Source organism: Pseudorasbora parva, chromosome 17 (genome assembly GCF_024679245.1).
Source record: "Pseudorasbora parva isolate DD20220531a chromosome 17, ASM2467924v1, whole genome shotgun sequence".
Classification (NCBI taxonomy): domain Eukaryota; kingdom Metazoa; phylum Chordata; class Actinopteri; order Cypriniformes; family Gobionidae; genus Pseudorasbora; species Pseudorasbora parva.
Window position 1 is genome coordinate 22,270,134 of NC_090188.1, and position 14,923 is coordinate 22,285,056.

General features: G+C 38.9%; 1 long non-coding RNA gene across 1 annotated transcript in view; it reads left to right on the top strand.

Moving 5' to 3' along the window:
* The first annotated feature begins 4,845 nt into the window (after positions 1–4,845).
* LOC137044616 (uncharacterized) overlaps positions 4,846–14,923 on the top strand; it is a 47,686-nt gene continuing 37,608 nt past the window's right edge. The window contains exon 1 of the long non-coding RNA XR_010898619.1: positions 4,846–5,069. This is a non-coding gene — a long non-coding RNA (uncharacterized lncRNA). The remainder of the gene's footprint in view (positions 5,070–14,923) is intronic.

Genomic DNA, 14,923 nt, shown 5'->3' on the forward strand with positions numbered 1-14,923 from the left:
GTTTGTCGTGGTCTTGTTGCCAAGTGCGAAGCCGTTAGAAGAAAACCATAGTTTTCATGCACCGGTAGAAGTCTGCTTTCATCGGGCTGGTGTTTAACTTTTATCCGCTCAAAGCAAATGGTCAGCTAAAAGTTGTATTTTAGCATCGTCATCACATTGACTACGAGCTACGACCTTTTAAAATTTGCATATAAGCAGAGGTCCTTGATGACAAAAGATGCATGCAGATGATGACACTCTTTGAGGTTACACATTTAAAGAGGTAGCAATGGCTTAACCGGAGGAAAACTTAATTGGCTAGCGATGTGACCATTGCAATATGACTTGACAGCAGATCTCTCTCTCTCTCTCTCTCTCTCTCTCTCTCTCTCTCTCTCTCTCTCTCTCTCTCTCTCTCTCTCTCTGTGAAACTGAGCTTATGACACACTTTACTTTGACCAACTCTTAAGTAGGTCGATTGAGTTGAAATGCCCTTGGTGTCTGTCTCAGTGTGCTGTGAAGAACAAAACACAAGGTTTCGTTGACTTTCCTGTATTTTCAGTCAGAAACATTTTATTCACCAACCTCTCCGTCTGTGAAAATTATCTTATTATTTTCTAGTCAGGACTCAGGTAGGCCTAGTCTACATATCAACAGGTATCAGGACACATGGTTATTTTCTTAATATATCAACAGTCATAACAGAGTATTTTCCCAAGGGCACAATAATAGTTAGATAATATTTTAAAACTCAAAAACGTTTCAACCTAAGGTCCATAATAGGCCTACTTGTCAAGGGTTTGTGACCTGATGTAAGGTGAATTCAGGTAAACTGGACCATTAAAGTGACCGTCTAGACCAAGTCCTACATATACTGCTGTCCTAAAGTTTTTATTTTAATTTTATATATAATATTTAAAAATACGTTTCTAATGCTTAGGCTACAAAGGTGCTTTATTTTAACAAAAATACAGTAAACACAATTTTCTCAGCAGCCAGTTCTCTGTGTTTTACATTCTCTTTCAGAAATCATTGTAATATGCTGATTTGATGCTGAAGTAGCATTTCCTATTATTGACAGAGCTGAAAAAGTTGCTATACACTGTAAAAAGAAAAAAAAGTACTGGCAGCTAATTAGATTATTAGATAATTCAGTCAAATAGTACAATGTGCCGTACATTGTGTACATTTTACAGATTTGTTTAAACTTAAAAAATTAAAAATCGCTAGATCAAAAAGTGCAAAAACTGATGACACAGAAATTATATATTTGTGTTCATTCTGCATATTTTTGAAACCGAAATACATTTTATAACAAGTGACAACCTGATGATCTGATAGCATACAACTATTATGCATGGAAACAGAGTTTTTGTAAGTTGTTGTTTAGGCTAACCAGACATCTTTTCAATAGTGTGTGGGCGCCCTTATGTTCGATATCTCCTGGCCACCCCTGCACCTCGCTGCAAAGGTTACAGCGTGATCTCCCCACAAATTGATTAAAGGAGTGTCTCACCCAGTCACAGTATAGTGCAAACAATCCAGCGCCCATCAATAAGAAAAAGTCAGTCAGGTAAACTACTATGTTCAGGCAGTGCTTTGAACACAGCACGCACGGCCTTTTCCATTTTCCATGCCAATTTCTTAACCCCCTGCTGTCTTTCGTCTCTGTTTCTCAGCTATTCACTCTGTCAGTCCTCTTCATTCCTTCGCTACATTTCAGACTTATAATATAAAAATGTACAGAGTAACAGTTCTGGCAGCTTTAAATATTTTATGCTTTATATCAGGGATAACAGTGCAGAGTAATAAAACAGTTTTAGATCTGCCTCAGGATGCATTGATGTACATTCTGATATAATTTATCATGCTGTGGTATTTTTGGAAAATGCCAACTTTTTCCCGATTTTATTTATATATTATTTTTTAGTTCTAGTTATTGACTTTTATTAGCTGATTTTCAGTCCAACAGCACTGGAACTTTTTGTAGTTTTTTGGCCTTTCACTTGACTGTCAAATGTTTTTAATTTCCCAAAAGCATGTAAGTCCTTATGCTGCCCACACATTACATGTTTGTAGCCCTTTTGTAATGATTAGTAAATGGAGATTGCACACAAAAGTCCCATCCTCGCACCAGTAAACACGCCATCAGAGAAGATTTTGCTGCAAGAGGGAAGGGAAGTTTTTTTGATTAAATATTATGAGGGTACATGAGTTAAAAAATAATGATGTGCATGGATACATCATTTATAATAAATACTGCAATATTCTGTTTGTTTATTTCAGGTTCCCTTTACATCATTACACCAGTAGGTGGTGACAAGAGTCCTTATGAGTGAGTCCCTATTCAACCGATTTGTTAAAATAGCACTGATTCATTCAGGAATTAACCAAGGGTGCTACTCAGATTGGCCCTAGATGCCTCCTTAAACACTTGCGGGCTTCCTACAAGTCTGCACTTTCATGACGTAACACCACTTTGACTGTCGGGAAGAGGTCTGCTTCGGAGGTCGCGTCTGCAAAAGTGCACATCAAGGGCGCATATCGACTGCAAGGGCGCGCTCACGAGCACCCATCTGAAACCCTACAGTCTCATGGACTTAGGCCCTGTCCCAAATGGCACACTTCATGTGCACGTTCGGTCTTGTGAACTTACAATGGCCATTGTGTGCGCGTGTCCGTTAATTCCACAAGACCGTAGGGTGTCCCATTCTTCATTTAGGCTTAAAGACGGCTGCTATGCACCCTCGATGCGCACTTCAGTGCAAGTTTGCGAGCTACGCAGAGGACTTCTACCTGGCAGTTAAAGCGGCATTACGTTGTGAAAGTGCGGACTCAGAGGAAGACCGTGAGGGTTTAGGGTGCCATTTGTGACACGGCCTTTATTGGGATGTGCCATTGTAAGTCCACAAGACCGTTAGTGCATAAGAAGTGTGCCATTATACACAGGGCTTTCTTGTTTCTTCGCTCCTCCTTCCTCTAGCCCGTGTCTCAGAATCCGATGGAATTCAGCCATCTTGAAGGACATCTCAGTTAAAATGCACAGCGAGGAGACGAGTTCCTGAGGAGTCATGAGTGAGCATACACAGGTGTATGTTTTAGCTAAGACAGGAAGAATGGAACTTTGAGCAAGTCATTGAATCATTCACTCAACCGATTCATTGAATAAAAAAAAAAAATGTGTGTGGATCACAGACGAATTGTGCTCAGTTTAACGCTGGTTTGGTTTTAATTCATTAGTTCATTATTTTCGTTATAGGCAATATAAATAGGCAATTGTCTATACTGTATGTAAAATATAAGTTACTCCATATTAAAAGTTCCAGCTTATTGAACTGTTTTAAAAGCAACAGCACGCTGACAATCAAACAGTTCGGTCTAAATATCAGCATGGCTGTAATGCAATTCGCATTACAGCTGCATTTGGAACAACAGCACTCTTGCACGTGAGTTATTGCTTAAATATTGTATTATGTTTGGGCTATAAATCTGCCATATGATTGTTACAATGGCAGTGAGTTGCTGATGAAAGAGTCAGAGTTGTGGTGTATGCAGCAGTAGAGAGGACTCTTTGCTTGTGTGACAGTGGTAAGAATGACATAAATGGAGCTTTCAGCTCAGGGACTGGTAACAGATGGTCTTGGAAAATTAGGTTCTTCTCAGCAGCGCTGACGTGCCCCCCCCCCATTTCTCTCTTTCCCCCTCATTCTCTCTTTACGGTTTCTCCTTCTTCTTTCTCTTTGAAAACATTCTCCTTCTTTCCCCTTTCCTCCCCTATGATTTTGCAAAGGTGCAAAATGCAGAGAACTCAGAGGAGTAGTCCTAGATTGTCTTATCCATGCCAACGGAGGTGAAAAGAGGTGCACAGAGGGCGAAGACAAGACAGAAAGAAAGGATAGAGGATAAAGGGGGGAGTAGAGAGGGACAAGAGGAGAGATGGCCCTAATTGGATAGAACATCTCTGCAAAGATCTGCTGTCTGCTTTCTAAAAAATCTCTCTTTTTTAAAATGCTCTCTTTTGATTTGTTGCCGTGTCAGGTTCGATCAGTCCAGCACGGCAAGACTGGTTCAATCAATAGAGTGCAACAGTCTGGTTCTGGAAGTAAAAACCTTTTTTCCTTTGAACTATTTTGAACTATAACTTATAAACCTTTAAAGGCATACCCACTGTGAGCTACAAGGTTGTTAATCGATGGTATATGCTTTTGTTGAAGCCATCTGCCCGCATTATTTTTAACTAAAATAATGACGTTAAAGAGTGGAATTCCTGTTGGGAAAAAATATTCTGCAGAGAAAATTCCTCCAATCAGAGAATCATGGCATGACTCTTTAGCCCCAGCCCACTCTTCATCAGCACTGCAAATGTACATGTAGATTCAGTTTCCCAATGCTCTCCAATGACTTAAATATATGCATGCATAAAATGCATATTTTGCAATACAAGTAAAAAAGTTTTGTTTCCGTATGCTATCTTTAAATTAATAGATTTAATGTTTCATGATATTGCAGTTTCCCTAAAGCTGTCTTGCCTTTTTGTCAAATTTAAAAAAAATTTTTTTTTGCAAAACAAAGTTTGTAATGTTCAGAGGTGGAAAGTAACGAATTACATTTACATTTACTCGCGTTACTGTAATTGAGTAGTTTTTCTGTGTACTTCTACTTTTTTAAGTAGTTTAAAATAAATGTAATTTTACTTTTACTTTAGTACATTTTGATTGAAGTATTGTACTTCGCTACATTTTAAACCACATCCGTTACTGAGTAAAAAATAAATCATTAATGCAAAGAGGGGAGGAAAAAAAACGCGATCCGGAAATGACTATATTGAATAGAGGGCGCGGGGCGCAGGAGAGATCCAGAGAACGAGCGCGCAAATGTCAGATGGAGACGAACAAGACAGACGTCAGTGACGCAGACCCAGGTGAAAGCAAAACGCCATCGTTAACCCCTGACTAGTATGTAAATACTTTGGATATAGAAAAAAATAACGTGGTGTTGTCCTGGAGGATATCAAATTTGCACAAAATGTGGATGCAAATGAAGAAACACATAGAACATGTTCGGGAACACATCCCTCTGTGCAGATAAAGGTATGTTTATAACTTAAGGCCGATTGATTTCTGTGACGCAGAGGGAATCCCGGAATCCAGTCATAAACATTAACTTTACATTACAAGGTAGAATTCACGTAATACACGCAAACTGGTGGATGAACGAAAAACTCGAAAGTAGAGTTGTAGGCCCAGAAACAAATCAAATCGCGACATGGTCTGGGAATATTAAAGCACAAAACATTGCTATATGAATATATGATCTGCTTGTTCTGTCTCTGTGAATGCTCTGCTCCGTCTACTACTTACAGGACTCTATTCTTAAACATTTAAACATAACGAATCAATGATAAAAATAAGTTCTAATTCATAATAATTTATTGAATTTAGTTTATTAGACATGTTTTATTGAAATTTTAATAAACAAAATAAACAAATGGTTAAGTTTGTTATAATAAAGCATTTGTTCAACCAAAAAAAACCCCCAAAAAAACAAACAATCATCTTCATTCAAAGATCATTTTAACTAGTTATAATAACCATCATTTAATAATAGGTACAATAATTGTTTTTTGATGTTTTCTGAGATAGTTGTCATATCGTGAAAATCTCATTCTAATCACAACCCTACAGGGGAGAGTTTAAAAAAAGTAACTAAGTAACTTTTACATTTTAAATGAGTTACTTTTTACTCTTGAGTAAATTTTTAGACATTGAAGTAACTGTACTTTTACTCGAGTAGAATATTTTGTTACTCTTTCCACTTCTGGTAATGTTGTGATTCACCTCATTGCTGGTAGTTTGCTTCATTGCTTATAACTCTATAGCATTAGTTTGGGGCGAGACTATCTTTTTATTTAGCCAATGGAAGATGGGGATGTGCCCTTTAGCTTTAAAACCATCCCTTCTGACTGATATTTGAATTTGAGATCCACATTTGGCATTATCCAAAGGTTTCTGACTAATTTATAGACTGGACCATGATGATCTCCTGTCTGGTATTCCCATAAAAAACATTGGTAGATGTCTATAAACGAGAATACACTTTATACATGTGGTACAGCCCTTTTCTGTTGCCTCCATGTTGTTTAAGTGAATACATATCTGACATTCTATTGATATATGCACCAATTAGGTCCTTATGGTCTTCTGACACTATTATTCTTGCTCCAAGCATCACAAATTGAATAGTGTGGAAGAGGTAATAGGTACAGTTGCAGGTTTATCATGCATGGATTTCATGCTGCCCAGTTCTGGCATCTGGGTCCTGGCAGCCATTCTGGCTCTTTCAGACTCAGTTAGCAGATGGTGGGGCTGTGCCTGCCCTTCTCCAGGGGCTTCTGTGGATAGAAAGAGAAACTGAGACGAATGTTTTGCTGCTGTACCTTTTTTTTACAGATCAGGGACATCCCCTAGCCAAGGAGTGAGTCAATGTCAATGTTTTTAGATTTGTTGAAGTGCGTGTGTTGGTATCTGTCCAGAAAGTCCAATGAGATGTCATCCTAAATTTAGCACCACCTCTTCAAACAGGACACAAAGTCCATTCCAGGTTTTGATGCTTCAACACATGGCTTAGCTTGTAATGGTCTCTCACCATTGAGAATTTGTAGTGGTGATTACCATGCTACCTCATGTTAAAGTAAACAATGCCTTGACAAACATCTTCCTGATACAATTTGAGACTTATGAAATTAAAGGTGCAAACTATGTAAGTTTGTAACTAAATGACTAGGCCACTGTTACATATATTTTGTTCAGTTGCGTTATTACGATACCCCAAATGTTTCCAACTATTTGTAAATTGTAAGAAAATTGCTATTTAACCAAGGAAGTGGGACGTCTGAGGGAGTCCTTTCAATTGCGTCATCTCTGCATTACCCTCGGTTTCCTGATTTATTTTGCAGAAACGCTTTACTCTTAGAAGTGTGTACAACAAGTGTCACAGCAGCCGCTGAGTGAACGCACAGAGTAATGTCATAACATCATTTTAAACACACTTAAATGTATCTAATATGATAAACAGAGCTGCATTACCTCATACTCATGACAGGAAAAATGGAAATCGTGCCAGTGACTGTTACGTCATAATATAAGTCCCGTTGCTCGCGAGCCGAGTGTTCGGCAACAATCGCTCCAGGGTAGAGTTTAGATTCTCTGCCCGAGCCCGACCCGAACCGACCCACGGGCCGGGTCGAGCTGAGATTTCCCTGCACTATCCTCGGGTCGGGTAGGGCCGGGCCCGTGATATCAAGCGTTTGTTTTTTTAATCATTAGCCTACTTTACTAGTCTAATTGGGTGGGCAGAAAGCTATGCTATTATCAGAAATTATATATACATATTTAGCAAAGTAAGAACTAATACAACAACTAAGAAACAAATGTGTAGGCTACAAAGTTGCACAAGTCAGGATTAGTGTAAAAATGCGTGTTAAACTCACAGCTCGAGCAGTGATGGAGCACAGCATTATAAACAGAAACGCTCTGTGTCAAGAGCTGCTCGCGTGAACACTGCACTTTGCTTAATTAAATATCTTCGAATCGTTTCGTTTAAAAGCGGTCATTTCAAGCTTTCTATAAGCATATTTCTCATGTCTGTGAGGCAAGTATATCCTGCTGAGTTTCGGTTTATTTATGAGACGCGCGCTCTAGTTCATGAGCAATGAAAGCAATCACTCCCACGACTTCACCTCACGATTATAGTCTGCTATTTGCTTTTTATTTATTAAATCCAGGCAATTGGCCTAAGAAACCTTTTTTTAAATTAAGATACAATTTAAACAAAACGAAATAAATGCTTTCTACAAAACAAAATTAATATTAAACTAAATATAACCACCAAAATCATTTCTGACGCACTCGCATCTTTTCACTCATCATAATCAGATGAAATATGTAAAAATAATATTATAATATTTAAACATAAATATGAAGGAAAAAACACATTGTTTAATGGCAACAACAAAGTAAGCTACAGATAAATGTCTGAGCTGGATTTGAGCAAACATCAGTTTACCGGTGAGCGGATCATGAGCGTGCGCCTGCGGATTATTGAGCGGAGTCAAGTCAACTTTATTCATAGCCTATTAGTGCTTTTACAATGACTATTGTTTCAAAGCAGCTTCAAAGTGTTAAACATGAAACATGTTATTCGGCTGTACTGTCACTGTGGAGAAAACTGAAAACTAAATGTAGTTTTATCATGAGCCTCATCAGTCCGCTTCGCTGTGCTTTGCTCATTACAGGCTCGTTCTCGTCAAAACGCCCACGTATTGAACAATGGTCGGGTTTAAATCGGGCTCGGGCTCATAAATACAGTTAATGTGTCGGGCCGGGCTGGGCTCGATGTTTTGAGCCCGATCTAACCTCTACTCCAGGGGCCTTGCTCAGCTCCACAACAGTCTATCCTGCTTCATACTACAGTATAAAGTTAACAACCACATCCATGAACATGATTTCTGCCCTATCCCGTCCTATCCCGATTTAAGTCCTATCCCGATTCTTTTCCACTGGCTGTGAGGTGAAGACCTAGGGCGCGTCTCAAACAGATCGCTAGTCCACTATAGTCAGGGCACTGGTTAGGACATAAGGCAATGGGCTGAATCCCTCATCAGTGCCCTCACTACTGAACTATAGGAAGCTGATTGAGACGCACATGTCCCAAGATTCTGAGCTCAAACTTGGCGTCATCAAGCTACACCCTTGTTTTAAACAGACACCCTCTAGTGGACGGAAAAGTTACACGTTTTAAAGTGAGAAAAGAGATTTATATTCACATGTGCAGCACCTAAAATGAGATGAAGTGGATTTGATGGAAATATCAGCACTGAATAATTAATTGGTATCCTTTGATCTGTTGTAACTTGTTGTAAAGCCATTCAATTTGAAGGCCTGTTAAATTAAATTAATGATTTACATAATTAATCAGAAATTATTTATGCTGTAAGCAGACATCTTTTTCATAATAATAATAAATGTTGTTTTGAACCATAATGCATGGTTCTTTCCATGAACATATTTTAATAATTATTATAAAAGAATGCCTCTTTTCCCATTTATTTTTTGTACATACATTATTTTTTTTAAACAAAATGTATAGGGTTGCTTACGCTGAGGTGTGTAACAGTGTATATACTATTTCTTTCTGCACAACAATAATTCAATCTTTGATGACTGAATAAGAGCAATTGACTTTTTTTTAAATAAGCTGGCAATGAATAAGACACATTGATAAAGTGACGCTTCAGTTAATACAAGCAGATAATAAAAGAATAGGAAGTATCATCAGCAAAATTTGAAATGACTCAGTGATTTACTGCAAAGAACATCATCAAATATTAGGGTCACTGAGCACGTATACATGCACACCAGTAAGGTGATTACTCACAAATATCAGCTTATTGAAATAACCATTTTTCCCTGTTTACATGCAAACCAGTAAACTGACATTGCAAGTAAACCGTGTTTACATGACTTAAATTAATAAATCGGGTTGTTTCCTTGTTGTGACGACGAAAATGATAATGTCCGTATTGACCCGGAGTATTGCAAATGTTAGGCTAATTTGCATCAGTTGTGATTTTAAATAAAGTGTGCATCGTGTCAGTGGAAGATTTGCGGCTCATATTACCATATTCTCTCATACAGATGCAGCGTTTTGACTGAACCTCTTCTACTTCTGCTGCATGAGATGAGAACACATCTTTACAATCTGGGTCTTAAAATAGTCTGCGTTTGTGATGTATGTCCTTATTTCATGCGCACTTCAATAAGCCGACAGAAAGCAGGTTAATCGGTTTGCATGTAGTGCGAAATCAGGGTAAGAGGCAAAAAACTACCTGTCCCGACTGGTTTGCTTAAGCCGTTTATGACCTTATTCCGATAAAAGAAAACGGGTTTACGTGACCATGTTCATTGTCGGCTTTTTGGGCTTAATCGACTTAAGAGCGTGCAAAACGCGCCCATTGTCACTTGGTGGATCAGGTGAAGAAGCTGTCAGTGATCAAAATATTGATTCTGAAAATGATGCTTTTGAGAATATGTTTGAGATAGCGAATATAAGCCAGATGCTGAATGTACTGGGAATTGAGCTCTGATGAGGACAGTGATAAAGATATAAAACATCTGCTCAAGCTGAACACTTTCAAGCTGCAGAAGGTAACAAAATATGTTTTATTTTATTCTTCTGTAATTGTTTCTCTAATATCAGGAGTGTTTTATTTTATCACGATAGGTAGAGATCCATCAGATATAGATCCGTACAGATGTTAGACATAGATTTGGGTCGCTAAAGACCCTGAATATGTAATAATGATTGACGAAACAATCATGTAATTCTAAGTAGTAGGACTGTGTATAATATGAATTGAATTCCGACATACATCCACCATGGTGTCATTGTCAGTGACTGTCAGTGTCAGTTGTGTTGTTTTACTGCCATTGACAACTCTCCCGTGGCCTAATGGGAAAGTAAAATGTCCATCAGATGCATATTTAGGAGTCTTGGCAGTTGAAGTTGGTCATCCATGTACTTTTTGCCAACTGTTTTATAAATATTAATATAACAACTCTTTTCACATAGCCTACTGTTTTTCACCTAGTAGGCAAGTGGGCATCTACAATTAGTCACTAATTTTAATTTCATTTACAAATGGATTTCATTTCTGTGACAGGATGTGCAAACATTTTACGTGAACTGTGCCTTTAAGGGCTAAATATGTATTTAATTTGGACAAGATTTAGCGACTTGTGTTGTATGTTTGCTGCTGTTGTTTTAAGCAGCAGTCTGTTGTGTCGGCATCACTAGCCTTGCATTGTGTCAGCTGATAGATACTAATATGTAAAATGTGTTGCCTTTAACCCCCTCAGGACCTGGCAAATGATTTGCTTCAGAGGCCATGCAGGGTTGGTAGAATTTTAATCGTGTGCTGAATCCCAAGCTCGGCTCAGGCTGCGATTCTTCCCAATCACAAAGAAAAAAAAATCATGAGGCATGAAGAAAACAACTCGAATATCCCCCAAAGACCCTGTCACGTCTCTCATTCCAAGTAGCTTCATATGCTAGTGTTGCTACATAGGAGCTCCAATGCTCCTGGTCAACGGATCATTTCACTCTTTATCTTTCTCTCCCTCTCTCTCTGTTTTATAATGAATGTCTGAGAGGATATCTTTCAATCATGCATCTTATTTAGTTCTTTTCTTCAGACAGACATTTTTCCATTCCAAGCCTTTCCTTGTGCAGTGTTGAAAATAGAGGTGTGTTTTTGTGTGCCTCTCACCCACTTGATTGTGCAGGAAAACAGTGTGAATGAGATCGCAGCATGCGGTGGACTGGCAGCATCTGCACTGTAAAGGATTCTCCTGGCTCCCTCCGCTCGCACGTCCCTGTTGTTTTCATGCGGAGAGAGGGAGTGACTGAGGAGTCGTGGCTTCAGCAGGCCAGCAGATGTTCACTTTACTAAAAGAAGCAGGGATGGACTGAGAAACAGGCTCTGGTGGTCCAACCAGAATGACAAATTTGATTCCCTGGATGAGGCCCCACAATTTGTTGAACAGATTGCTGAGCGGTGGCGTGATTGGACTCTGTGCTGACTGATTTTGTAACGGACTGATCTAAGAGCATGTTTTGTGTCCTCCGTCAAGAACGTAAAGGCTGCTGATTGGCTTACAGCTGGAAGAACTAAAACCAGAGCTTTAGCTCAATTGCATCAGTCTGTTCTCTTATCTGAAGTGAGGCTGTTGTTATCACACAGACTGCCACCTCCGGTCGTCTGTCACTTACCTGTGTCCGATTATCTCCGGGCTAATCAGAGGCAGAGGATTGAACAAAAATGATTCCATCAGCTGTCAGGGATTAAGCCATCTTTATTCAACCAGGTCAGGACTGTGTCAAACTCTGTTTTGTGTACAAACACTCAAACAATCATATCAGTTTTTATTCCACAAGATCACAGTTAACTCCTGAATCATTTTGTAAGAAGCACCCCGTTATCAATGCATCCAGTCCTCACTTATTCCTTGTACACACACACACACACGCACACACATTATTATTATTTTTGTGAAATGTGGGAACATTTCATAGGCGTAATGATTTTTATACTGTACAAACCGTGTTTTCTATCCCCCTACACTGCCCCTGCCCCTAAACCTACCTTTCACAGGAAGCATTCTATATTTTTACTTTCTCAAAAAAAACTCATCCTGTATGATTTATAAACATTATGAAAAGTGGGGACATGGCCAATTTCCTTATATTTCACCCTCTTGTAATACCTATGTCATACCCATGTCATTATACACATTTGTGTCCTCATGTTTCATGAAAAGATGTCCACACACACACACACACACACACACACACACACACACACACACACACACACACACACACACACACACACGCAGACAGACAGACAGACACGTCTGGTTTACTATCTTTGTTACTCTTCATAGACGTAATGGAAAAAAGGGCAATGTTGGTGATCTCAGGTTTTACTATCCTTATGGGGACATTTCAATGTAATATAAACAAGGACACACGCACACACATTCTGGCATCAGTTACTCAACAAGAAGTGTTGTTAATTAAATTATTAAATACTATTTTAATCATTTAAGCTCCCAAATGGGGAAAAAATATCATAAAATTAGCCCATATAACTATAAGTCCAAAAGATGTTCATTGTGGCTTTGTGTGACTTGTGATAATTTAAAGGGATACTAGTTCACCCAAATATGAAAATTCTGTCATCACTTACACCCCCTCAAGTTGTTCCATTTTTTTTCTTCTGCTGAACACAAAAGAACAATATATTGCTAATTTTTTTGGGACACCGGCCTTTATCTGCACATGAACTTTAATGACATCTTTAATGATTTTAATGACATTCTTAATCCGTAGCATTTAATATGGAGTTGGCCCACCCTATAGCTAACAGCTTCAAATCTTATGGGAACACTTTCTACAAGGTTTATGAGTGTGTTTATGGGAATGTTTGACCATTCTTCTAAAAGCACATTTGTGAGGTCAGGCACTGATGTTGGATGGGAAGGGCCTGGCTCGCAGTCTCTGCACTAAATCATCCCAAAGGTGTTCAATCTGGTTGAGGTCAGGACTCTGTGCAGACCAGCAGACCAGTCAAGTTCCTCCACACTAAACACGCTTATCCATGTCTTTATGCACCTCGCTTTGTGCAGTGGTGCGCATTCATGTTGGAACAGGAAAGGGCCATCCCTAAACTGTTCCCATAAAGTTGGGAGCATGGCATTTTCTAAAATGTCTTGATATACTGAAGCATTAAGAATTCCTTTCACTGGAACTAAGGGGCCAAGCCCAACCTCTGAAAAACAACTCCACACCATAACCCCCCTCCACCAAACTTTACACTTGGCACAATGCAGTCAGGCAAGTAGCGTTCTTCAGGCAGCAACCGAACCTAGACGTGTCCATTGGAATGCCAGACAGAGAAGCATGATATGTCACTCCAGAGAACACGTCTCCACTTCTCTAGATTCTGGTGGCGTGCTTTACACGACTGCATTTGACACTTTGCATTGCACTAGGTGATATAAGGCTTGGATGCAGCTTCTCAGCCATGGAAACCCATTCCATGAAGCTCTCTATACATTGTCCTTGAGCTAATCTGAAGGTCACACAAAGTTTGGAGGTCTGTAGCGATTGATTCTGCCGAAAGTTGTTGACGTCTCCACACTGCGCTTAAGCATACGCTGACCCCACTCTGTGATTATACATGGCCTACCAATTTGTGTCTGAGTTGCTGTTGTTCCCAAATGCTTCCACATTGCTATAATACCACTAATAGTTGACTGTAGAATATTTAGTAGTGAGGAAATTTCATAAATGGACTCACTGATCTCATGAGCTCAATGCATGGCTCAATGACAACACATCTAAATCATTCATGACAATGATAGTAGGGGTGTTCGATTCCAGTTTTTTTGGAGTCGACTCCGACTCCACCACTCCGTTTACTTTACATCAAAACAGGGTTAGAAATCAGACAAAATTGCTGTTGTTAAACACTTAAATTACGTCCCCCAACACAAAGTTGTAAAATCCTCTTATTAAAACTGCACACTTTTAACGTGGCCATCCAAATTAGTCAAATTTAGTGATGACTTTCGTGGCTATAAGCGTATCTATTGCCAATACATCATTTTACACGGGAAAAGTCACGAAAAAAGATGTTGTTGAGTGATGGCGCTAAACATGATAATTGTCTTAAAAGGTGCTAAAGATACTAACTTGACTAAGAAGGCACACTATTGATGCGTTTCTTCTTGATATTTTTATGATTTATGTTTAGTTTAATGAACACATGGTTAACCATGGAAAAACCAAATCTATATTTATTGCAAAAATATATATCCTACCATCAATTAAACTAAAGCTAGCATGGAGGAACCCTATAATTAAAAACTAAAGTCGCTGTGATTGTTTTCTATTGCGAAGTAAGCAGTCAAATAAATGTGTGTGACAAAGTTTATACAACAGCTCTCTGATGCGGTCTATTAGGCCTACGTTAGTGTATTACTTCACGGATCGCTTTACTTCATTCAGTCCTTGCTCATAGTGCACTCAACTGCCATGCACTTTAGATGAGAGATTCAGTAAACATTTAGTAAACAATAGCGATTTCGGATCGAGAGTCGATTCCTGTACTGGAGTCGACCCCGACTCTGGGGCTATTAAGAGTCGAGGAATCGACTCTTTTGGAGTCGACTCCCATCACTAAATGTTAGCTAGCTTCTTAACTTTGAATCACAAACTGAACTGGGTAGCTTGAAAATATGTTGTTTGTACATTAACATTACAGTTTGACATTACAGTTTGACAACTTATTTAAAAGTTGATTTTTTTAGCCAAACAAAGT